Here is a 24,138-nt window from a genome sequence, read left to right on the forward strand (position 1 = left end):
GCTAACTTTGTTCAAAGTGACAAAAAGCAATCTGCTAGTGTAAGAATGCTCCTTTGGGACAATGGACCTGATCCAAAGTTCACTGAAATAAATGGAATCAACGTCAGCTTTGTCTAACCATCTGAATTTTATTTTTGGATCAAATTGAATATTGAATATTAGGCTGTAATTCCAGACTAAATGGAGCTTTGAACAGGTATTCAATGCATGCCCAGTGGCTAATCTATTTATATACTTAAAAAAAATCAGCAACAGGATACGTATGCATATAGCACTTTTATGAATATAGTCTCACAATCTTCAGTTCACGTGCTATTGATTTTAGGTTAAAATGAAATATGCAGTTTCTGTAATTCAAGGTGGGGAACTTTCACATTTTAGCAAATGAAGGGCAGTCTTGTATCCATCACCAACTGGAATGCTACCTGAATGTTTTGTGATTTTTGGTCTAAGTGACCTAAGTCTCATAGACTCATAGACTTTAAGGTCAGAAGGGACCATTATGATCATCTAGTCTGACCTCCTGCACAATGCAGGCCACAGAATCTCACCCACCCCTCCTAGAATAATCTTCTCACCTATATAGCTTGCCTGGATGGCAAGATAGATGGGAATACTCAAGAAGACTTCTTTTTAAGACTGTTTTGTCTTTCTAGGTGTTCATATTTGTTTCTGGTTGTGTGAAATCTGATTACAGAACATAACAATTTGAGGTGTCTGCCCTGCTTTCGACAATTTACCCTGAGGTTAGTATTCTTTATTGTGGGCCACAAAGTATTTAGGATCTCACTTTTTAATGCAGAAGCGTAGTAGATGTTTAGCCTCATGCAAGATCGGATCTCTACTGGGAGAACAGGACATATGTGATTGTGGAACAGCTTGAGAATAAATCTGACAATACAGGCATTATTTCTCCCACCCTCTTGATTAAAAGAACAACAGCAATGCAATCCGCTGGATGTTTTGGAGGAAAATCATCAGTGAAGAATAGAAGAAACACAGGGGAGCATCTGTTCTAAGAATCTGCTTGAAAAATAACTGTGTCATGGAACAGGAAAAAAAAAGTCCAAGTGGCAGAATATTAGTCGGGCTTTAGGAAAACAGCTGGAAGAAAAGAAAAAGGATACAAACTGGTTTAAGATCAGCCATCTCAGTGAGCAGAACAGCCTCCTTTACTATTCTAGTTACATTAGTTTAGCAACCTCAGAGTAATAGCAGGAGATAAATCAGTTTAATAGAGCAGTGGTTATAGGCAGAACGCAATGTAGGGACAGTGCTATCCTACACACTACTAAAACATCCAAAACATGTATAGAATATCTCAGAAGCCATTCAACACACTATAGATCAAATGCTTGCAGGGCATTTGCAGCACTTCTTTACAAACAAAAGTTTTAAAGAGTGCATGAAGCATGCAGACCCAAAGTATTCATCAGCTCCCAAATTTCCACTGAGGGGTCTTTCTACAGGTTGAAGCTGTCCAGCACTTTCTGGTCTGGCAACATCCATGGTCTGGCATGATTTTAGTAGCTGGATATCCGCTTATCATGCATGGATGTGGCCAAAGTTCCCATGGTCCCATAAAGTTTGTTTACAGCCACCAGTCCTGTCTCTCACTGTTTTGTGCTGTTATTTAGTTCTAACTTACCCCTACATTTCTTTTAAGAGCCTAGTAGGCAGTGGAAGTGCTGGTAATGCTGCTAGACAATATTGACCTCCCATGGTTCAGCAAATTCTCTGGTTCGGCACCTGCCAGATAAGGTGCTGGAGTAGAGAGGTTCAACCTGTATTGCAGAAACCTAAACATGGGAGGTTCTGCTTTAGGAAAGACTGGCATTTGTTTTAGTGAAAAAGACTAAATTTTCACGACCAGAAGTTGGCTCAGTAAATGTGCTTATGTATAAGGCCACATTGTCAGAGTGGCTTGGGCCCCCAACATTGCCCTCCCCCAGGCGAATGTCCTATCCCCTAGGCCACTCCTGAATCCACCACACTTCTGTACCTTCTGGGCATCCCTTATGCCGCCTTCTGAATGCTACAGCCAGCTCCAGCTCTGGGGCAGACTGTTGGCACTATTTGCTAGCTTGAAAGTTATGCACCTACCAATTTTCATATGCAAATGTGTGCGATATGTGTGAGTGCATGCCCACATGTGCCGAAATGGGCACCTAGTAATTTTTGGAACATTGGCCCAATCTGTTCCTTTAGCTACATCTTCTTTCAGTCATCATCCAGAGATAGAAGAAACTGTGTGAACAGATTTTCACTATTACTACTACATCTCTTTACACCTTTAAAAATAAATGTAAAATAACTCATTAATGCATACAACCCCATCGTGAAGAGAAAGGTACTCCAATTTTACACTAAGGAAACCTGGGAAGTAGGGGTGTCTCTGTCCGAAGCAATGCAAGGAATTACAACAGTGCCTAAAGAGGAATTCAAAACTTCCTGACTCTTGGTCTCATGTCCATTCCACTGGAACATGCTGAAATCTTTTGCCTGAGGGAGAACTTGCAGGATTCCTTTGTTTGTTTGTTTGTTTTCCCAATTGTCAATATTTGGCTGTTCAAAACATTGCAAAGGATTTGTGAGCCACAACCTGAGACCACATGAGAAATTCTTTTACTGCCTTTCATGTTTCATAAATGCTAGGTAGATGTAAAACAGTTAGACACAACATGTAGTAAACAGATGGCATTCTACCTTCTCCACGTTTCAATGACTTTCTGATCATTACCAAGCCATTTGTGAATTTTCAATAATTGAAAAGCAAGCATGGGAAAGACACTGTGTAACTTAAACCTGCTCAGTGTAGTCTTATAGAAATCTTATGCACCCTCTTCAGGGCTTTGAAGAAGACTGCTCAAGTAGGGAACAGTTTTCATAGTGGATTCATACAGACATTCTCTCTTATCAGTCTCTTGGAGGAAAAATGTCAATGTAGAAGTACTATGAAGTGATGGATGATAATGTTGCAGTGCATTTGTGGGACAGCTCATTAGCCGCCATGAAACAGGACCTACACAAAGCACATTAAAGAATCAGAGGGGAGTATATTCTTGATAGATTTTAGATCCCAATTCAAAGGCACCATACCAGCTTTTTAACAATGGGGTGAGACCAATGTAGAACACTTCAGACAGATTTGTACAGAGAAGGTCCAACTGCATGTCAAAGATGATCAATGTAGAAGAAGAGGGAACTTTCTGTACTGATGTTACACACCAGGGAGAAGAGACTGCACAATAAGATAAAAATAAAATCAACCTTCAAGTCAGAAGGAGCTCATGCCTACTCTAACAGTCACCCCTACCATCACTGCCTCTCTGTCATGAATTTCTTTCCAATGCATCATAAATTTCCACACCACCTGAAAAGTAATTCTGAGTCTGGCTCCTGGGTGAGACGGAGAACCAATTTCCTGTGGCAATCTCTTGAATGGCAGAATCATATTCACGCATAAAAATTAATCTCTTTTCTACTTCAGCCCAACCCAAGGATGTGCACAGCTCTTGGGGTTAAATGAGATGGCATTTGGTTGCCCTGTATGGATGGAATAGCAAATATGTATATCTGAAAACTTTTCCATATACAACACTTACTGAAAGTAAAAAAAGGCTCATGAACATAATCAAACTGCCTGCATTTTCCTTCTGCATGCTGGCTGCCTGTCTACTCACTAACCATACTCCACCGAATAAGGCACACTATGGCAACTCAATTCTTACAACTCCATTTTGGTATTTACCTGTCTATTAGCATTAATTTCTCTGCCAAACACAATGTAATGGCATACCCAGATACCTTTTCCAAGAATTAATTTCTCCCTATCCTAATATTGATAATTCTGGGGTACCTGCTCCCTCCTCTAAGTTGTTTTCCACTTGGAAAACAAATCAGAATTACATATTCTACAGCTTTTAATCCTTTTTTTCTGATCTTGTGATACCAAGATAAATGCTTTCAAAAGGACTGAATTTCAAGTTTTTAGGTCCAGTGGGTGCATCGGCAATAGACAAACAAATTTGATGTTATTCCACTTTAATTGTTAGCATGACTCATTTCATCACACTTGAACAAAGCGAGTTTATTATATAGCAAAAAACAACATCTTGCCCATCTTCAGTCAGCTTGATGAAGTTTGATATTTAGAGGAAGGGTATTTTCAGAAAAATCATTTTCCATTTTCAGAAAAATCAGGTTTTTTTAAATACCCCTGCACTTGGGCAACCAAAAGTCACTAGTCATTTCTGAAAATCTTTGCTGTAAATCATATAGTACCTCCTCTATGATTTCACTAAGAGTATGTCTAGACTACAGGATTTTTTTTGAAAAAAAGTGGCCTTTTTTCAAAAAAAACCTTCACCTGCGTATAGACTGCCATCACGTTCTTTCAAAATTAAATTGAAAGAACACGGTGGTTTTTTCAATAGCGGTAAACCTCATTTTACGAGAAAGAACACCTTTTTTTAAAAGAGCTCTTTTGAAAAAAGGTGTTCTTGAATGCAAACAGGGCTTTTTTGAAAGAAAGCATCCAAATTGCCTGGGTGCTGACTTTCAAAAAAACAGATTGCTTTTTCGAAAGTCACGTGGTGGTCTAGATGATATCTTTTGAAAGAGGCTCTTAGTCTAGACATACTCAAGAGTTTCAAGACATGATGACTGAAATTGTTGACTCATTGACCAAATGGAAATATTGCCATTTATTTTAATAAGGCTAATTTCATCTTATGTTTCTAGAGAGATCTTTTTACTGTATAAATCCATCATACTAAGTCTAAATACAAAGAACAAAAAAATCCCAAAGCCAGTGAGTGGGTAAAAAAAAACTTACTTACTGCGTTATTTGGTACACAGAAGACAAGAAGATTGGAGTAGAATATCAGATCCTAAAGTAACAGGAAAATCTATACGAGAGAGAGAAAAACACAGGGCATTAGGACTTTAGGACAGTAGCTTTTTCCAGTTTGTGTTTGTTTTACATGGCTCATAGAACATTGTCTGCAAAAGGAGTATGTACACCTAGAATTTCTTGGCATCCTCCAAGAACTGCTGCTCAGACACCATTTATTTTTAGCTGTTTAAAATATTAGTTGTTTCATACGATGTTCACCGAACTTACTGTTAAAAAAGCCATTCAGTAGTTGCAAGGTGTTCTGAATCTCAGAAATGAGAACAGTCAGCTGAATAGCCACGACAAAGGCATGGAAAGCTCTTATTTCCCATGTAAGTCAATGGGAAGTGAGGGTGCTTTGAACATCACAGGATGAAGCCCTAAACCTATAATATGCACACAGATTGGTTCAGGTGGTATAGGGGAGAGAGAGCAAGGAGTAAAATGCTCACAGACTTTATGGGCTACTGGTATCTGAAATTTGAAGTGTCCTGACCTATCGTCACTTGAACCTCTTCCCAGGATAATAAGCAATGATGTAACATATAGGCCTTCTATTTTGATGACCAATGCGGTCAAGGAAGACAAAACTTGATATTTTTGTTGTTATTAGTCCAGTATTATATTGTATTAATATTTCATTTACAGTGTATAGATTATGCTCATTACAACTTGCAACATCAGCAGGATGCTTTAGGGATTTTTGTTGAACACCACACTCCCAGGGACTTTAAGTACTTAGTATACATTTGCTTACAAAATCCTTTAAAACCAAATCAATGTGGTATCTTTTCCAAGCCTCGGGCCAACTGAAATCTGCAGAACACTTATACAGAAATACAGTTTAGTCATATCATGGGATTAGTCCGGTTAATTTCTTAAAAACCCATAAACAATAAAAAATTGGTCCATCATGGTAATATAATAATAATATCCATCTCTTAATAGCCTTGTACCTCCATTCCCCATCTTTAAGAAGGAATGATAGGGTATGTCTACACTAGCCCCCTAGTTCGAATTAGGGAAGCTAATGTAGGCATTCGAAGTTGCAAATGAATCCCGGGATTTAAATATCCCGGGCTTTATTTGCATCTTCCCATCCAGGCGCCATTTTTAAATCCCACTACTCCGGACTAACTGCCCGTGACTACACACGGCAGTCAAACGTTAATTCGAACTAGTTGGAATGAGGTGTATGAGGAATGAGGTGTAACAGTTAATTCAAACTAAGGACTTAGTTCGAATTAACGTTTGACTGCCGTGTGTAGCCGTGGGAAGTTAGTTCAGACTAGTGGGATTTAAAAAATGGCAGACGGATGGGAACATGCAAATAAAGCCCAGGATATTTAAATCCCGGGCTTCATTTGCAAGTTCGAATGCCTACATTACCCTTCCTAGTCCAAATTAGGGGGCTAGTATAGACATACCCATACTGACTTCCTTTGTAAAGTGCTTGGAGATGAAAAATGCTAGCTAAGTAGCTCACCCAAAGATACCCAGCAGGCTAGTAATAGAGAATCCAGGTCTCTTGAGTCTCAGTTCAGTATCCTGTCTACTAGGCCACTCTGTCTTTACCAAAATCAGGCCTCCCAATTATTAAAATTGGGACTCTTGACTTTGGCACAGGGCATTCTGTAAAGTAACAAATATATCTGTTTTTCAGTAACCTACTGAAAATAACGATGCATATAGTCATTTATTGGAATAACTCCATTGGCATAAATGGAAACATGCAAATTTACAGAAACTAAAGATCTGTCTCCAACATGGATGGAAGATTTCCTGGTGTTCACTTACACTGATGATCATTGCTTATTCATTGTCAGATGACTATTACAGTAAAACTGTGAGGCTTTTCCTCTAAAAGCATTGGTCTGTGCAAGATCCGGAGGTCACAAGTTTAACAGTTCATACGCAGTCTTCTTTGACAGTAGTAAAAATGAGCACAGCATTAATACTTGTTATTTCCTTTCATGGGTTGGTCTGCCTACTTAAACTCAGAAAGAAACCCTGTACATGCAGGTGAACACATTAAAACTGGGAGCAACCAGTTTAAGTTATGATGTACAATTGCTTCCTATGGCAATGGATGCAATTTATATTTTTGACTTAATTTAAAATAATCTCTCTCCAATAAACTTCAAGATTATAGTTTCATATATATATATATACACACACACACACACACACACACACACACACACACACACACACACACACATTCTCTTTGTGCCATACAGGGAGGCTATAGCTGGATTGTTTACTTACTTTTTAAAAGGCCAGGGTAATTTTATAGCCAAGAATACATGTAGATGTAGAAGTTAAATTTCTCTTATTCAACCCGCATGTTTCAAGACACAAATTGATCACTTCAGGTTTCAAGAAAGGAATTACCAATATACAGCAATGCACAATTGTGTATTGCACTGATTTAACAAGTTATTCCCAAATCCATTGATTTTTAGAGGACCTAATTACAGATGTAAGTACCCTGCTGCACTGGGATCTATGTGAGCATCATGGATGTTTCACATTTCTTTAAAGCATGAGGAGCTGGTCAGTTGCAGAGGAAAATAAATGTGGTGGACTAATGCTTAGGATTTGTTCCCAATCAGTGTTCCCAATCATTTCATACAGAGGATTGGTCTATTAGAGCACTGTGACACACAAAAGAAAAGCAAACATAGACCAGTGCATCAAGGATGTGAATGAGCAAGTTCATGTAAAAAATTGTTATAAGTATTTCAGGTGATCATGACATTCCACTATCATTTGAAGTGACTTAGCAAGATGCTGAGCCACATTTCATTCTGCTAGACCTTTAGGGTGCATCTACACTGCATATTTTTACAATTTTCGAAAGTTCAAAGAAGCCTGAACAGATGATGATGCCTGAGATGGAGGTCTATTTAGTCAGAGTCCATCTCAATGATGCAAAAGGACAGTTTTGGAGTATGGAACTGAAGGGCTGATTGTAGATTTTTGTTTTCTGTTAACAATAAGACCTTCTTTGTCCAAGGAGAAGCATTTGGGTAAGTGGCACCCAACCTGTGAAGTGCACCTGGTAGTGGAGGAACAGAACATTCAGGGAGATGCAGTGGGGTCCAGGCCAACCGTATAGGGGCAGGGAGAGAGCCTCACTTTTCCCTCGGCTCTGCCCCCACACCACCTTCAGCCACAGCTCCACTCCCACGTCATAGTCCCTGGCTAGGTAAAGGGCAGCCAGATGAGTAAGGGGGTTACAATGGAAAAAGTTTTGCAGCCATTGGTTTGGAGAGAGCATCATGCCTTTGGGTCACTTTGGGGATTAGCTCTTGAGGCAGACACTTTCCTTCTGGTATGTGGTTCTGCTCTCACTCCAGGAGCCTCAGGCTATGGCTACACTGCATGATTACTTTGAAAGAACTCATTTCACAGTCACAAAGTGTGTGTCTAAACAGCAAGCCCGTTATTTCAAAATTATTTCGAAATAACAGGCTTCTTACTCCAACTTCTGCAACCCTCATTTCACAAGGAGTAAGGGAAGTCAAAGGAAGAGTGTTCTTCCTTCGGCTTCTGTGTAGACAGCGCCAAAAGTTGCAAGTAACATATCTGAAGTTGCTTATCTTAACTCTACTTTTGCCTACAGTATAGACGTACCCTCAATGTCTCCTTCATGCCTTAGTCCTCTCACTAGATTATTCAGTGTTCCCCCTTCCAGGGTATAATCCATCAACAGTCCTAGGCCTCTTTCCCTTCACTACTCAGTGTCACTTCTTAGTGGCTTGCAGGGGAACCCTGATCTGCCCTCTTTTGCAGGTTCTAGGCCAGCAGCTTTGTACTTCCTCTCTTTGACCTTCCTGTTTCTTCCCTGGACAACTTCATACACCCTAGTTCTCTTTCTCTTTTTAGGCATACCATCTCAAGAGCCCTCATCCCAAGGAGTAACTGCAGATTACTCCCTGCAGTCCCCAGGTAGAAACTGCCCTTTCTCCTTAGCCACCCAGTCTGCAACTGCTACATGGCTTTATTGGCCCACCTGTTTCTAAATAATCTTCTGTTCCATGGCTTGTGCTCCAGACGCAGCCTATAGAGTTAATTAGTCTACCCAGCCATCAATAAAGGAAGGGAAGACAGAAACCTGTCCTGTTTCTTTTTAAAACTTTCAGAAAAGTGGACACGTTCTTTTGCCATCTCGGTAAGTCTTTTTGCATGAGGAAGAAGGGATGGCTTAAAAGAGCAGGTTTTTCTGAAATGTAGCGCAGTGTAGACACACCAAATTTCAGAAAAGCCTCTTTTGAAAGAAAAGTGCTAAATAATATGCAAACTGCGGTTTGTGTATCTTTTCCCAGCTTCTCTTTGTAGTGTAGACTTAGCCTTAATGTGTTGTTTATCTTTATAATTCAGCATTTTTTTTAACCAGTCTTGTTTATCTGAATGAAATATATTGGATAAAATGTTTCAGGGCATGTCTGCCTTGCAAAAGAAAGCATGTTCTTAACTTGAGTTAGCTACCTTGAGTTAAAAAAGCAGTGAACTCCGCACTTAACTCTGTTTTGCAGCTCCCCTATCCAGGAGCCTGGAGTTGAACTTCTTTTAGTGTCTTCAGAACTAATTTAGCTCAGGTGAGATAACACGGGTTGCTAAATGACATTCTCACCGGACCAGTGTCTGAACAAAACTGGTTCTTTATGAAGTTGGTGCATTATATGATCCTCAAAATTCTATATACTTCAGAACTATGTTTTACATATACTTGTTAGCAAATAGATATTAATACAAGATCTGATCCTGCAAACATATGCACACTTGCATAACCTTTTGCACAAGTGGAGTCCTGTGACTCAAGCGTGCCTATTTCTGACTAATTCAGTGGCTTGAACACATACTTAAGCTACTGAATTAGTCAGAAATAGCTTAAGCATATGCTTATGTGTGCCTATGTTGAAATCAATGGGACCTTAATACATGCTGAAATGGTATATGGAATTACGAAGAGGTAACCTATGTGCTTAAAGTTAAGCAGACCTCACACTTTGGCTGCATGGTGCCCAGATGTGTCAGCAGCTGCAGTTTCCACCCCTTTGATTTTGCATTTTTCAAGGCAGGGAAAATGTCTTTTTATGTGTCTGTAAAGCACCTAGTACATTTTGGCTGCTCCTCTAGTATAAGGAACAGACAATACAAATGATTAAAAAATAAAACCTAGAACAAAAAGTAAGCATTCATACTTCATGAATTAATACTCTGATTGTTAAGAGGTTTATAAAGTGGTCTCTGTGACACAGAGATAGCCACACACATTTCTAATTAACACCAATCATGCACACTAATGGTATAACCTACTGCTTAAGTAAATGAATATCCTTGCCCCTGCTGCTATGAAGGGGCTGATAGGCATGCGCTTTATTGACAAAGTAAGCTAATTTACAAAGTGATTGTCCAAGAGGGAACTGCTGTTTATTTGTAGAGTTTTTCCCATTGAACTCACAGGGCAAACAATGCACTTACATTGTTAATTAAAATATCAACAGCTAAATGTAAGCAGCATGGTCCCTGCAAGAGGAATGCCATTCATTCAGAACAAAGTACTGATGTCTAGCAGTGGAGGGGGGAGGGAATAGTTTTATAGGGCTGGACAATATTTTTTAATGGTTGCCCTCAAAGGTTAAGACTGTTTGAAAAATGGAATTAATGTAGTGTACAGAATTAATACTACGACAAACAGAAAACTAACAGAGCCTGCCCTGTTTTTGTGCTCCTTCAGAGAGCACTGTCTTTGGTTACCCACTTAGAATCCTGAGATTTACAGAACATATTGGTTTAGAAATAGTTTTGTAGTTTTTTAAAAAAATGCCTCCATGAAAGAACAATAAAGCTTACAGACTGTTTACAGCAGAGAAGTGTGGGAAGAAAACCATTCTCAGAAGTGATGGTATTAGTATTTTGTATGGTTTTGCACATGTTTGCCAAAACCCCTTTTGATTCTGTATTTTGACTCGCTAGCTATTGCAACACTTCTCCAAGGCTTAGTGGGATTATAACAAGCTAGATCAATCAAACAATATTTAAAAAGGTCAACACAGTTATAGCATTCTATTCTATTTTGCAGAATACATGAAGTTTCGTTTATGAGAGCATGTTTGCTCCAGGAAAGAACCTGGAGCGGGAACATAAAGAATACATCAGCTAATCTTTTTAGCATGCCAGCAATTCATTCAGCTGAATGGGCACATACAATTTCAGATCATTTTGGTTTAACTTGTGACTGTTACAAATGGCAAATGACTTTTCTTTTAGTCAATAACCCTACGGTAGACTTAATTAGTGAAGAAGTCTCATGTATGATTAAAACTCAACAGGAAAGTAAGATTTTGCACCTTATGACAAAAATATTACTAGGCCACAGCAGTTATGTATTATTGTGGAAAGGTCAGCATTGATGCAAACTAATACTAGGGAACTGTGTTACCAGATCAGAGAAGGAAAATTCACGTTAATGATTCTGAAAGCAAATGACTAATATATATAAAGAAAGCAAATAAAGAATTTACCTCAACATAATAGTCAAATGGTGTTGATTTTGACAGCACCCTATATGATCGTGTGCTAAAAGTTATCTAAAAGACAGATTCACTTCATATTAGACTGTAAACTTGAGATCTAATGAGGTAATAGAGTTTCCAACACTCACGGTATGTCTACACTTCAAAGTTAATTCAAAATGACAGCCGTTACTTCGAATTAACTTTAATAGCATCTATACATGCAAGCCGCTATTTTGAAATGAATTCGAAATAGTGGAGTGCTTAATTTGAATTAGGTAAACCTCATTCTATGAGGAGTAATGCCAAATTCGAAATAGCTATTTCGAATTAAGTGCTGTGTAGACTCTTAATTCAAAATAAGGGGCCTTCAGCCCTTTCCAGGGAGCCCTGGTGGCCCCTCTGGGCACAGCCAGGAAAACTTACTCTCCTCTCCCCCAGCACCGGAGCCATTAAAGGGGTAGATCCTGGCCACAGTACCTGTGCCAGCTCCAAGCCTGCCAGCCCAGAGCCAGCAGTGGCCACCGGGGCCCCTGACCCAGTGGCCCCAAAACATGAGCCAGCAAGCCACTGGCAGCCAGCCCTCCACCGCTCCCTAGGAACAGTCTGCCAGCTCCCAGGAGCCTGACAGGAGCTGGAGAAGGTGGGCGCCTTCCTGGTCCAGGGTGGAGATCATGGACCTTATTCAGGTTTGGGGGGGATGCCCCCAACGTCCATGATCTCCACACTAGATGGAGGAATGAGGTAGTCTGAGGCAGGATAGCTGCCAGCCTGGCCACCAAAGGCTACATGAGAACCCAGGAGCAGGTTTGCATGAAAATCAAGTTGGTCGGGTGAGACCCCCAACCCTGGGCCCTGAGCTTTCCCTCCCCCTTCTTCCCTTGCTTCCCCCTTCCAGCTCCCTCCTCCCAGGTTTCCCCCTCCCCTCTCCCACCCTCTCTGTTCCCCTCTCCCAACTTCTTTTCCCAGTCTCCCCAGAGGTTCATCCTCTCCCAGTATTGTTCAATAAACCCAGTTTCTATTTTTGAACATACATGTCTTTTGTTTGACATCAGGAAGGGGGGCAAAGGAGGGGTAAGTGGAAGGACATGAGGGAGGAATGGGGCACAAGCCCCCGGTGGGGAGGACTGGGGTGGCTCTGATGGCTCCTCAGGGTGGACACTCTCCCACAGGGCCTCCTGGATCCTGACAGCCCTCCGATGTACCCCCGGGATGGCAGCCTGAAGCAAGTGCAGCCGGGCTGATGGCAACGACCCCACGAGACGCACCGGCATGTCCAGGGGCAGCTCTGGCTCCATGTGGCTGAGTGCTGTGGTGTCCCGAGTGCGGACAATCAGGGCACTCCAAGACAAGACTGCTTTGCTGTCCCTCATCGAGGGAGACAAACAAGCGGGGAACCCTGAGAACTGCCTGTCCGGGGTGGGGGTAGGGTCCCTTTATACATGGAGCTCAGTTAGCCTCAGGCAGCAGCCACACACACTAAGTCCTAACCTGATGCCCTGCCGGCACGGGTTCCGGCCAGCCTTAACTTCAGTTCAGGGTCCACTCAGTGTGGACGCGCTATTTCAAAATAGTATTTGTGTATAGATGCATTAGTTCAAATTAGCTAAATTCAAATTAACTATTTCGAAATAAGATAATTCGAAATAGCACTGTAGTGTAGACATGCCCTCAGATACAAACTTAAGGCATTTTCAGCAAGGGAACTTGATTTACTCTCTATTTTGATCCAGGAAACCCCAAATTGTCTAGAACACTACAAGGCCTATTTATTTACATGGAAGATAATGGCAGGAATCTGGGGCTCCTCCCCACCCTAAGGCTGCAGAGTATATGATATCATAGAGAGGAGAAAGAGATAAGTGGGTCTCTTTCGATATCTGTAATCCCCTGGAGAATGATTATCTTCCATGAAATGATAGCTGGTTATCAGTGGTAGATTCACAGGATGCTAATAAGACATATCCACAAATCTTGTCACAGTTGGGGCAGACATTTCCCGGTGGATGGAGCAGATCTGTGTTCTTTCCACCTTTCCCACTTGCTGTTTCCTGTTGTATTTGTTGGGTTCCAAAATGTCAGAATCCTTGCCTCAAGGTCCTCCTTCTCTTCAATCAGTTAAGGGAATGGGTTTCCAATGAGTTTATGTCAATGTTCACTTCTCCATGTTGGCTTTGAGGGTGCCTTTGAATCACGTATTTTGTCCTGCCCTCATCCATTGGCCTTGGCTTATTTCTGAAAACATGACCTGTTTCAGGAGTCAATTGTCTGGCATTTGAAAAATATGGTGAATGGAGTCAGTGGAAGATAATCAGACCTTCAGTGCTAGAGATTTTGGCTTGGGACAGAATGTTGATGTTGCTGCATCCATCATCCCACTTTAGTTGGAGATCTTGCAGTGGCACCATTGATGGTATGTGGCTTGAGATGTTTACTCTCTGCCACCCAGGTTTTGGAACCGTACAGAAGGGCTTCTCTCCTACAAGCATTGAACCATTGTTTGTATTAGCACATTTTATGGTCCTGCTCCATGATACTTACTGAGTTATTTTAGAGTTTGGTTTGTAATGGGTTTACAACTACAGTTAAAAACCCCAAACTTTCACAAAGATAAAGCACCTTTTCAAGATACCTACTGGGTTTCCTCATCTCTTTAGTATTTAACAGATCAAATGGAACTTTATTTGGAAGATGTTTGAATCAGTAATGTTTAGTGACATTAGAATTACAATTAGATCTGCATTGTAATTGAATAACTGTGCAGGCTAAGGCGGTGCTGCAAAATTTGCACAGTTAGGAAAAAGGGAAAGTATTTCTTAATCACAAACTTTATTAATCACTTGTCACAGATGCAATCGTAGCCGCTATTAATCATTCAAATACAACAGCACTTCTGTTCATCTTCTAGTCCAGGTATAAATTATCATGTCAAGGTTTAACCCATTTTGTTTTGCTAATTTTTTTTGTTCAGAAAAGGCTTTAGAAATGTCTTTTTGGACAACTGGAGTCTGAATGATTAATCATAGTGACATAGGGCTAACCAATGGTTCAACTAACAATGAATAAAAGTAAAATAAAGAGCAGTTCATTCCAGGTTACATTCACATTCCAGCTCAGTACAGAGATAACAGCAAGTCACTTTCTTCAGGAATTACTGAATAAGACCACAACAATATGAACAATGTATGTGAGTGGTCCCCCAACCCTTTCTGTACTCCTTCCAAAAAAACCAACCAACCAAACCACCCCCCAAAAGCCATTTGTTATTAGAGGTGCTGTGTAGTCTACCCATTCTAGTGGAATGACACACTTCAGCAATTTCAAACCACAGTTAAATGCTGATGTCTCTAGGGTTTTGAATACTGCAAACAAAGCCAGCCAGCAAGCTACAGAAGCTTTCCCTTAAGTGCAATATAGTATCATAAATTCAGTGTGATGGCTATTAAACTCATAAGTTGCAGTCAGAACATCTCACAATCAAAAATCCTCAGGGTCTTGTGCTTCAAATGAAAGAGCTACAAACAAAAATAAAATGTACAGACTGGGCATTACTGAATAATTAGGGACTGGTGAAAGATAATTCAGCAAGTCCGAGAGAAACCAGAAGATACAAAATGAATTACATTCTAGTTGTATAATGTTATTCTAACAATTAATGTGCATTGAACTTTTTCCTTATGTAACAGCCTGCAGAAAAACATTTAGTGGAAGACATAATAGGGTTTCTTTCTGCCACACAGACTATTTTTAAAGTTAAGTATAATAATGTTTTTCCCTAAAGTATGATTATTCAGAAAAGTGAGTGTTGAAAAACACATTGTGAGTTTTCATATTTATTCTCTCAGGCATTTCCCAGGGCAAAGGTGCTTAGCTTAAAGTCAAAAGTGATTTTTTTTACCCAGTTACAAGAACTACAAACACCAGGAATATAAATACCATTCTTTTTTTGCTTCTGACACTGGCAATAAGGATGATTCTGCAATGAGAATGTAATTGGCAAATTTCTTTGAGACAGAACAAATCAAGTAGAGTTATAGAACAGTTATAAAAATATGATTTGGTCCAGGTCACAGTCTCCCCCCAGGAAAACCTGTGGAAGGGCAATTAACAAAACTCAGGCTACCTCTACACTGCAGCCTTCTTCCGCAAAAGCTTATGCAAATGAAGCACAGAGTATAATATCGCTGAACTTCATTTGCATAATGAATTAGCAGTCATTTTTGCCATTTTTCAGGAAGAACGGCTCTTGTGCAAGAGGGGTCTACACAGCTCCATTTTGTGCAAAAGCCTCTTGGGATATTCTACTCCGCACTTCATTTGCATAAGCTTTTGCGGAAGAAGGCTGCGGTATAGACGTAGCCTCAGGGAGTAAAATCTTGGCCCTACTGAAGTCAATGGCAAAGTGCCCACTGACATCAATGGGGCTAGTTTGAAGTCAAAGAATTTTCAAAGTCTCATGAGCTGGAAAAGTATTGCTGTAGAGTGTACAGTAGTCTTAATTTACCAATCCATGGATATCCTACCTCTAGAGAATGTTTATTTCCAAACACAGGTTAAGGCCCTGGTTCAGCAAGCTATGACTTAAATGGGAATTATTTATATGCTTAAAGTTAAGCACACATTTAAATGCTTTAGTGAACTGGGACCTAAAATACGAAATAATGAATAGTTTAATTTGATTTCAACACAAATAGTTGAATACTCTCAATCTGCACACTGCTCAAAGTCGTCAATGTTTTTCCTTGATTTTTCTCATGCTGAAATTTAACATTTATATATGTCTAAATCGTTTTTTATATATTACTAAGTAGCTTTGGTATCTCTTAAGAAACTTCCATCCTGTTATTGCAGCACCAGCCTAATTATACAGACCTTCAGTCTAATAGGATAATCCTTTTACATGGTGCCTGTGTGCTTTAAAATTCCTAGAAAGTCTGTGCTGAGAAAATCACAGGGAAAAGGAAACATGGGGCTCTCTCTTACTGAGATAGATTGTAAGAAGGTCCATCAGAAATATAATTGGGCCTCTACGATGGGACTTGGAAGCAGAAAGCTGAATTGGGAGGGAAAAAAGTAATATTTGACTGTTTGATATATCTTTGAATAAAAGCCTACCAAGAAAAATGAGAGCTCCCGGCTCAGCATTCTCAGTCAAACCTCTCAAAGGGTGATTTGGATTTTCTGCGGTAGAAACCAGCATAAGGTAAATAGATCATTTGAGAATTAGAAGAAAAAGCTAAGAAAACAAATGTGTAGCTGGGAAATAACCCTTGCTATTCCTATCAGACTTCACTATTCTTCATCTGTGTAGAAACTGAGTTTAGTAAGCAGGAAAGTAGGGGAAAGTATCTTCAGATTGCAGCAAAAATAAATGGAAAAACAGTGAGGGGGATAATATGAGCTAATTCTGAGCTGAATTGTTAAATGATCTACACTCAGATGGACAGAACTGATACCTTGTGCATTCATAGGTTGGTCATTAGTAATGAAAAATTACTTTACAACTGCTTTAACAGCTAACCAAAATGCCTTTCTGGCTATTTGAGTTTTCAGAGCACAACGAATTCCAATTCTTTTTTAAGGAGGAAGTGATAATTCATACATTTTAATTGTTTCAGTAACTTAAACTGGTGTCCTAAAGCCCCTTCTAAAACCTTTGAGGATTATTTAAAGTAAAACTCCAACATGGGATACATTAGATTAATTCTTGGTCACCTTTCTTGACCCTGGAATATCAGCTATTTTGAGGGTGGGGCTGCGACAAATGAGGTGTGGACAGATAATTGCTGCACTCTATCAAAATCCCTGGCTGCCAGATTGGCTTCTTGTAAATTCATTAGACCTATTTCCTTCAATATAAAACTAATTATTCATACTGAAGTGATTGGATTCATTGACATTAGAACAATAAGCACTTTTCACCATGGATCTCCAAACACTTTACAAGGATGATCAGTGTCATTATCTCCATTTTACAAATTAGAGAAACGACTTTACCAAGAGCTGGGAAACTGAACCAAGGTCCCACAAGTCACCCACCAGTGACCTATACATTTGGCCAAATCCACTGAGGCTATGTCTAAACTGCAGACTTCTTTCAGAAGAAGCTTTTCCGGAAGAGATATCCCGAGAAAATTTCTTCTGAAAGAGAGCGTCCACACTGCCAAAGCACAGTGAAAAAGCGATCTGCTTTTTTGAAAGAGCGGGTCCACACTGATTGGACACCATCTCGCATATAAGGCCACCTGGAACCAGTTCAGGCAGGGCTTTAGGTAACCAGTTATTTCCGAGGGCTGGTGCCAAAGCTTAGGTGAGACACACTCTTAAAGGGACCCCCTCTGAACAGCCGTTTCTCTGCTTCTGCTGTGTGCTCTTCAAGGGACAGCAAAGCTCTTGCAGTACCTGCTTTGGTTGCCCTGCTTTTTTGGATGCCTCAGCATTTTTGTTAGTGTCATGGAGCCGGAGCTGCTGTTCACCCCCCATGGCCACGCTGCAGTTTCTGCAGCAATTTGTGCAGGCTGCCTTCCTGGCCCCGCACTAGCTCAACTCAAAGCTCATTCTGGAGACCCTCTCCTTGTGTGCAGGAGCAACACCTGTGCATCCCCACACCAGTCGAGAGGCATTTTTGGAGGCTGGACTCCAGTTCGGACTGGTGGGACCAGCTGGTCATGGAGTGATGAGATGACCACCAGTGGCTCCAAAACTTCTGCCTATGAAAGGCTACTTTTTTGGAGCTGTGTGCCTGGCTCACCCCTGCCCTCTGGAGACGCGACACCTACCTGCAGCCCTCAGGAGAAGCGGGTCATAATCACCGTCTGGAAGCTTGCCACCCCGGGCAACTACCACTCGGTGGGCAACCAGTTCGGTGTAGGAAAGTCCACCATCAAGGCCCTCCTCATGGAGGTAAGTCCCTGCACAGGCGGGAATCCTGGAAAAGGGGGTCCCCTAGGGAATACTGGGTAGGGGTGGGGGGAAGACTCATCCCCGGGGAGTTGTGTCATCCTGCCTCCACACAGCCCTACGGCTAGGGAGGTAGCCTCATAGGGGGTGGCTCCAGAGGTTTTGGGGAGGGAGGAGAAAGGAGGAGATGGGCACCTCCTGAGGACTCAGGCATTCCCTCTGATTCTCTGCTTTGTGTGTTTTAGGGTCTCCTTCTGCAGGTGGTGAGGGCCATCAACTCCATCCTACTGTGCAGGGTTATCTGCCTGGAAGATCCGAACCTGATTGTCACAGGATTTGCTGTCCTGGGTTTCCCGAACTGCGGAGGACCCATAGGCTATGTCTAGACTGCAAGCCTCTTTTGAAAGAGGCTTTTTTGAAAGATACTTTTGAAAAAGCCTCTTTCGAAAAAGAGCATCTAGACTGCAACCAGTACTTTTGAAAAAGCAAGCCACTTTTTTGAAAGAGAGCACCGAGGTTTTCCATGGTCAAAAAAAACTGCCGCGTTCTCTCTATTTACTTTCAAAAGAATGTGGCAGCAGTCCATATGCAGGGGAAGTTTTTTCAAAAAAAGGCTACTTTTTTCGAAAAAACCCTGTATTCTAGACACACCCCTAGATGGGACCCACTTCCCAATCCATGCACCTGAATATTGAGCGGCCCAGTATATCAACCACAAAGGCTACTTTTTCAATGGAGATGCAGGCCCTGGTCTACCACTGTGGACAATTTACAGACATTTTTGTCAGGTGGTCAGGCAGGGCACATGATCCCCACATCTTTCAAAACTCCAGCCTCTACGGCAAGCTGGAGGTGGGCAAATTCTTCCCCCGCCATGACTTTGTGGTTGGGGACATGCAGATGCCACTGAGCATCATGGGGGACGCGGCCTACCCACTGATGCCCTGGCTAATGAAGCCATACACCGGCCACCTGGACCCAGCAGAGACCAATTTAACTTCCACCTCAGAGGAGTGAGGATGTAGGTGGAGTGCACCTTTGGCCACCTCAAGGCATGGTTCAGGTGCCTCCTCACCCGCCTCAACATGAGGGAGCGCAACATCCCTGAGTTGGTGGCAGCAGGTTGTGTCCTCCACAACATTCTGGAGAGGAGGGGGGGAGACTTTTCTCCCAAGGTGGGGGGCAGAGGCCAGCCACTAGAGGAGACCCTTTGGGCAGCCATGGACAGCTGCCATCCGCCAGGCCCATTAAGCCATGGTGTGCATCTGGGAGGCCTTGAGGGAGAGTTTCTCTCAAGAACCCCAGTAACTCTACCCAGGGCCATCCCACTAACAGCCTCTGCCTTGCTCCAATATCCCTTTCCCACCACTACCCCTCCCTTCACCCCTTCCCTGACCTCAGAATAAAGACACTTGTTTGGATTTAAACAGAACAAATTTTGTATTTATCTTTCATTAAAAAATGCTGGGGAAAGGGAGGGGGCTCATAACCTGTGGGGAGGGGGCTCAAGGCTGGGAGTGGCATGGGGGTGGCTTTGTGTCCCACCTCAGGTGCGGGAACCACAGGAGGTGCTAGGAGAGGGGCTGGAGTGGGGTCAGGGATGGCAGCAGGAGCAGAAGAGGGAGCATAGGCATTGCTTAGGGAGGGGGCATGGGCATTATTTGGGGAGGTAGAAGGAGCATCACATGGAGGGCAGGGGGAGGGTGAATGGGTATAGTAGGGAGGACAGGAGCAGTGACCGCAGCCAGGTGTGCCATCATTTCCCACATGGTGGCACACATGTTATCGCCGTGCCACACGAGCTGGTCCCACAGGCAGGTCTGCCAGTCTGCATCCTCCTGAATGGACCTTCTGTACCAGGGTCTGCTACATGTCATGCAGGATGTCCACATGCTGCTTCATCAGCTCCTCCTGGACCATGGAGCGCTTTCGGGTCCCCTGGGGTTGGGCGGCTGTCTCGGGTGGCGTGGTTTGCCCCTCAGTCCCAGATGTGGAGAACACAAAGAAGGAGAGGTGGTCAGTCATCCAGACACTGTTCCTGAGGCTGTGCCCTCCTTTGTGAGCAGCAACCAATAGTCCTTGGGCCAGAGGATGGGAGGGAGTGTCCCGGGACCAAGGCCATGTGTGGCCTACACAGCAGTCCCTGTCTGACAAGGGCCCCGAGGTGCCCAGGGAACCATGCTGGCCGCTGTCACACTCCCTCTGCCCATTGGAAAGCAGGGAAGGGAAGTGTCTGGTCACAGTGGGATCCCATGAGCGGCAAAGGAACCAGGAGCAGCCTGGCCTTTCCTTGGGCCCGCACACACCTGTGCCTTGCAGTGCTGTCTGCAGAAGCAGCTGGTGCCTCGCACGTGCAGGCCTTGGTGTGCTGGATGCACTCCTTGGTGTGTCTGGGGTCATGCCTGCGCCCTTGTGGCTAGCCTGCTTCTAGCCATGGCAGGTGGTAGGAGGGCATCCCCTCCCCCCCAGGGCCAGACGTATGTGTGGCCTTCCCTGAGCCTGGGAGCAGGACCTTGGGTGGGCTCAGGGGCTGATTGCTGAGTCCGTGTGGCACACAATAATGCTGAACGTGGTTCCACATGCATAGACTGCAGCATGATGTCCAGCCCAAACAGGCTGAGCGACGTTCACACTCCTCCTGCTCTGTGCCCGCCTTCCCCTTCCCTGTGTGTGTGTGACAAACTGAGAGCACTCACCTGAAGATCCTTTTCCAGCGTCAGATGACGCTTGAGACACATCCTGGCTAACGGCAACCGACTCCAGGGACAGGGTCACTGTGGCCATGTAGTCCTCCTTCTGACCCTGCTGTCCTTCATCTTCCTCCTCCTCCCTGACCTCCGGCTAGATGAGGATGGGTATCTCCAGCCCAGAATCCACCAAGATATGTGGAAAAATGGCTTCCTCACCCCCCAGGATCTGATGGAAATCCTGGTTTTAAGGGCAAGTGTGGGGTTCTGCCCCGAAGTGCGAGCTGTGTTCTCTGGCTCTCACATATCCCTGGCAGAGCTCCTTCATCTTACTCCAGTTATGTTCTAACGTCCAGGGTGGGTGTCCCCACTCCACCAGGGTCTCAGCCAACCAGCCATAAAGTTCTTCATCATGAGGTTTAGAGCGGAGATCCTGTAGTGTCTCCTCACCCCACAGCTTGAGGAAGGACAGGATCTCTGCTACAGACCATGAGGGTATCTGCCACTTGGTACCCCTCGGTGGGTCCTGGGAGCCCTGGTGCTGCTCCTTGCGAGGGACAGGGGGGCATCAGGGGCCTTGGGGCTATGCCATGGGTGAGCAGGCCTGTGGCAGGGAGAGCCGCGTGGTCCAGGTGCTGCTCCAGGGCCAGCTTCCTGCCACAAGGTTTGTCCAGGGTACCTGCAGTTTTAAGAGGGTCCAGGAGACAGGAACTATAGAGTTGTGATTATTTTGGACGGAGTGGCCACCAAGGAACCTCTGTTATTTCCTGGAAGCCTCTTCTTTCAAAAAAACCCTCTTCCCTCTTTCAGAAAAGGTGTTCTTCCTCGTAGAAAGAGGTTTACCGCTGTCGGAAAAAACCCTCTGTTCTTTCAATTTTTTTCGAGAGAATGCGCTTGCAGTGTGGTCGTAATGGAATTTTTTTTTAAACTGTACATTGTAGACATACCCTGACTGGTACTAACTTTTGATGTTTCAGGATTAATGATTAATTGAGTACTTCCTTCAACAAGAGAGGATTTATGTATACCCAGAAAGAACTACCGAAGTCTGTCTCATATTACCAGCTGTAGAGTAAAATCCTGGCCCCACTGAAGTCTATGGCAAAATATCCATTAACTTCAGCAGGGCCAAGACTTCCCACAAAAGCTATCTTCTATATATTTGAGAGAGTTTGCTTGCCAGTGAGCAAGCAAACAAGTCTGTCTATCTGTTTGTTCAAGAACTCCTCCTAAATGGCAAGAGCTAGGACCACCGCTGTGGTATGCAGCTTCCTCTTATCATAACTAAAAACAAGATAAAGGTTTTGTTGTGCAGGAGGGGAAGAGACTGAATCTCCCCTGCCCCCATGGGTATGATGACCTACCCGGTCACTACTGTGGTTTCCGTATACACAGATAAGTGTGACAAACTAAAGGCCACTTTGAAGACTCCTGTGAGCAGAGATCATTGCCTTTCTTCCCTCCTCTGGTCCAAGCCTGCTAAGGCCAGGTAGCACCTTTTCTCTGGGTCAGTAAGGCCCTTATTGGCTGTTGCTAATTACTCTAGCTCTTGAGGGACCATGTCTGTGTAGCTTCCAAAATGTCTGCCCAGGGAACCTTGGAGCATCTACTTTGCCAGTTCTTGGGCTGAGAGGTAGTAGGATTGTGCGGATGCCAGCCGTGAGCTGCAGAGGGTGAATACACCCAGTCATAGGAAGCTGTGTACCCAACTTCCCATTTGTGCCTTTCAAAACCTATGTCCTGTAATTTACTATTAGTGACATTAGGCTGAAACCTAACAAAGCCTGAAATTAAGCCTGGGGAACAGTGTAGGGGGAACCTTTACACACTTGTGCAAAATGCATGAAAATGTTTGTCCAAAGTACTCCATTGGGGGGCACAGAGCAGTGTTCATGTTGCACTCCCCACCAGTTGGGTTAGATATGGTAATGATCAGCAGACCAAGTTTGTTGCTGAATCCTGGTCATGCATGTGCCATTTGAAACACATTGCACATAAGCTAAGATTGCTCAGTTAAATAATTGTTACAATTTATTTTAATAACATCTTCTGTGATTAAGTCTTCTCAAGGAAGGTCTCTAACAGCAGAAATTCCCTAGCAATTATGTCAGGGACAAAAGTGTTGCAGTAGGTGGGAGAAAATATCTATAGCATCTTGAAAATCCTGCTTTTATATTAATCAATGTAGGAAGCCATGCTTTGTTGAATGAACTTTTAGTTGATTCCCATATGAATATCTCACACCATGCTTATAAAACAGCAGCAATAATAAGCAAGTGATTCCATCCCACGGGCTTTTTTAATGTTTGTTTATTTTGTGTGGATGCACGCATGGAAGCATGGTTAAGCTTTGCACAATTTTCAGTCTCACAAAAATCTTTATTTATAAAGCCAAATGTTAGCTTATAATCAGCTGCTGTCTGGAAATAAATGCATTCACACACTCAGAAAGCAAAGGCAAAGGAATGATGAAAAATAGAAAATGGATTTTTATGTTATTCAAGGGCTGCAAATAAAAATATAGTTGGTTTTGTCTATAAAATTCATTCATAAAGTGCCTTACTTTGGAACACACAGGTGGTTTGGGAGGAGTAGGTGAGACTCGAACCTACGGACCCCTGCCTAACTCATGCTATAGATAATCACAACAGCAGCCCCAGGAGCAAGGAGTGCTCAATTCTTTCTCACTTTTGAAATGTCTGAGGAATATTGTGGAGATGAAGTGTGGCCTTTGGTCTCCTGTATCATTATGCAGCCTGGGAGAGGTAGGGTATATCTCAGTGATGTGTAAAGCATTCATTGTGGTACATAATCTTGCATTGCACATTCATTAGTCATTTCTTGGCTTTTACATGGAGAACATTTTTGGGGGGGGGGGGGGGGAGAGAGAAGAAAATGTCAGCCATCTGGACAGTTTTGCACAAGCACTGAAAAAAAACCACATACAATTTGGGGAGAAAGGACTTATCAGATTCAAAATGGATATTCAGTCATTTTAAAGTTTGCCCATTACTGTTACCAAAGAATGCATTAGAAAGTTTCTTCTGTTGATTACAGTGGGATGTCAGACTCATGTCATTCTAATGTCAAGGGAAACAAATAAATGTGCTGCCAGCTTGCTCTGAGAAAC

At 42.8% G+C, this 24,138-nt stretch overlaps 1 long non-coding RNA gene across 1 annotated transcript in view; it reads right to left on the reverse strand.

Moving 5' to 3' along the window:
- LOC142818685 (uncharacterized) overlaps positions 1-24,138 on the reverse strand; it is a 291,806-nt gene that overhangs the window by 175,957 nt on the left and 91,711 nt on the right. The window contains exon 2 of the long non-coding RNA XR_012896272.1: positions 4,842-4,910. This is a non-coding gene — a long non-coding RNA (uncharacterized LOC142818685). The remainder of the gene's footprint in view (positions 1-4,841; positions 4,911-24,138) is intronic.

This window comes from Pelodiscus sinensis, chromosome 17 (assembly GCF_049634645.1).
Source record: "Pelodiscus sinensis isolate JC-2024 chromosome 17, ASM4963464v1, whole genome shotgun sequence".
Classification (NCBI taxonomy): domain Eukaryota; kingdom Metazoa; phylum Chordata; order Testudines; family Trionychidae; genus Pelodiscus; species Pelodiscus sinensis.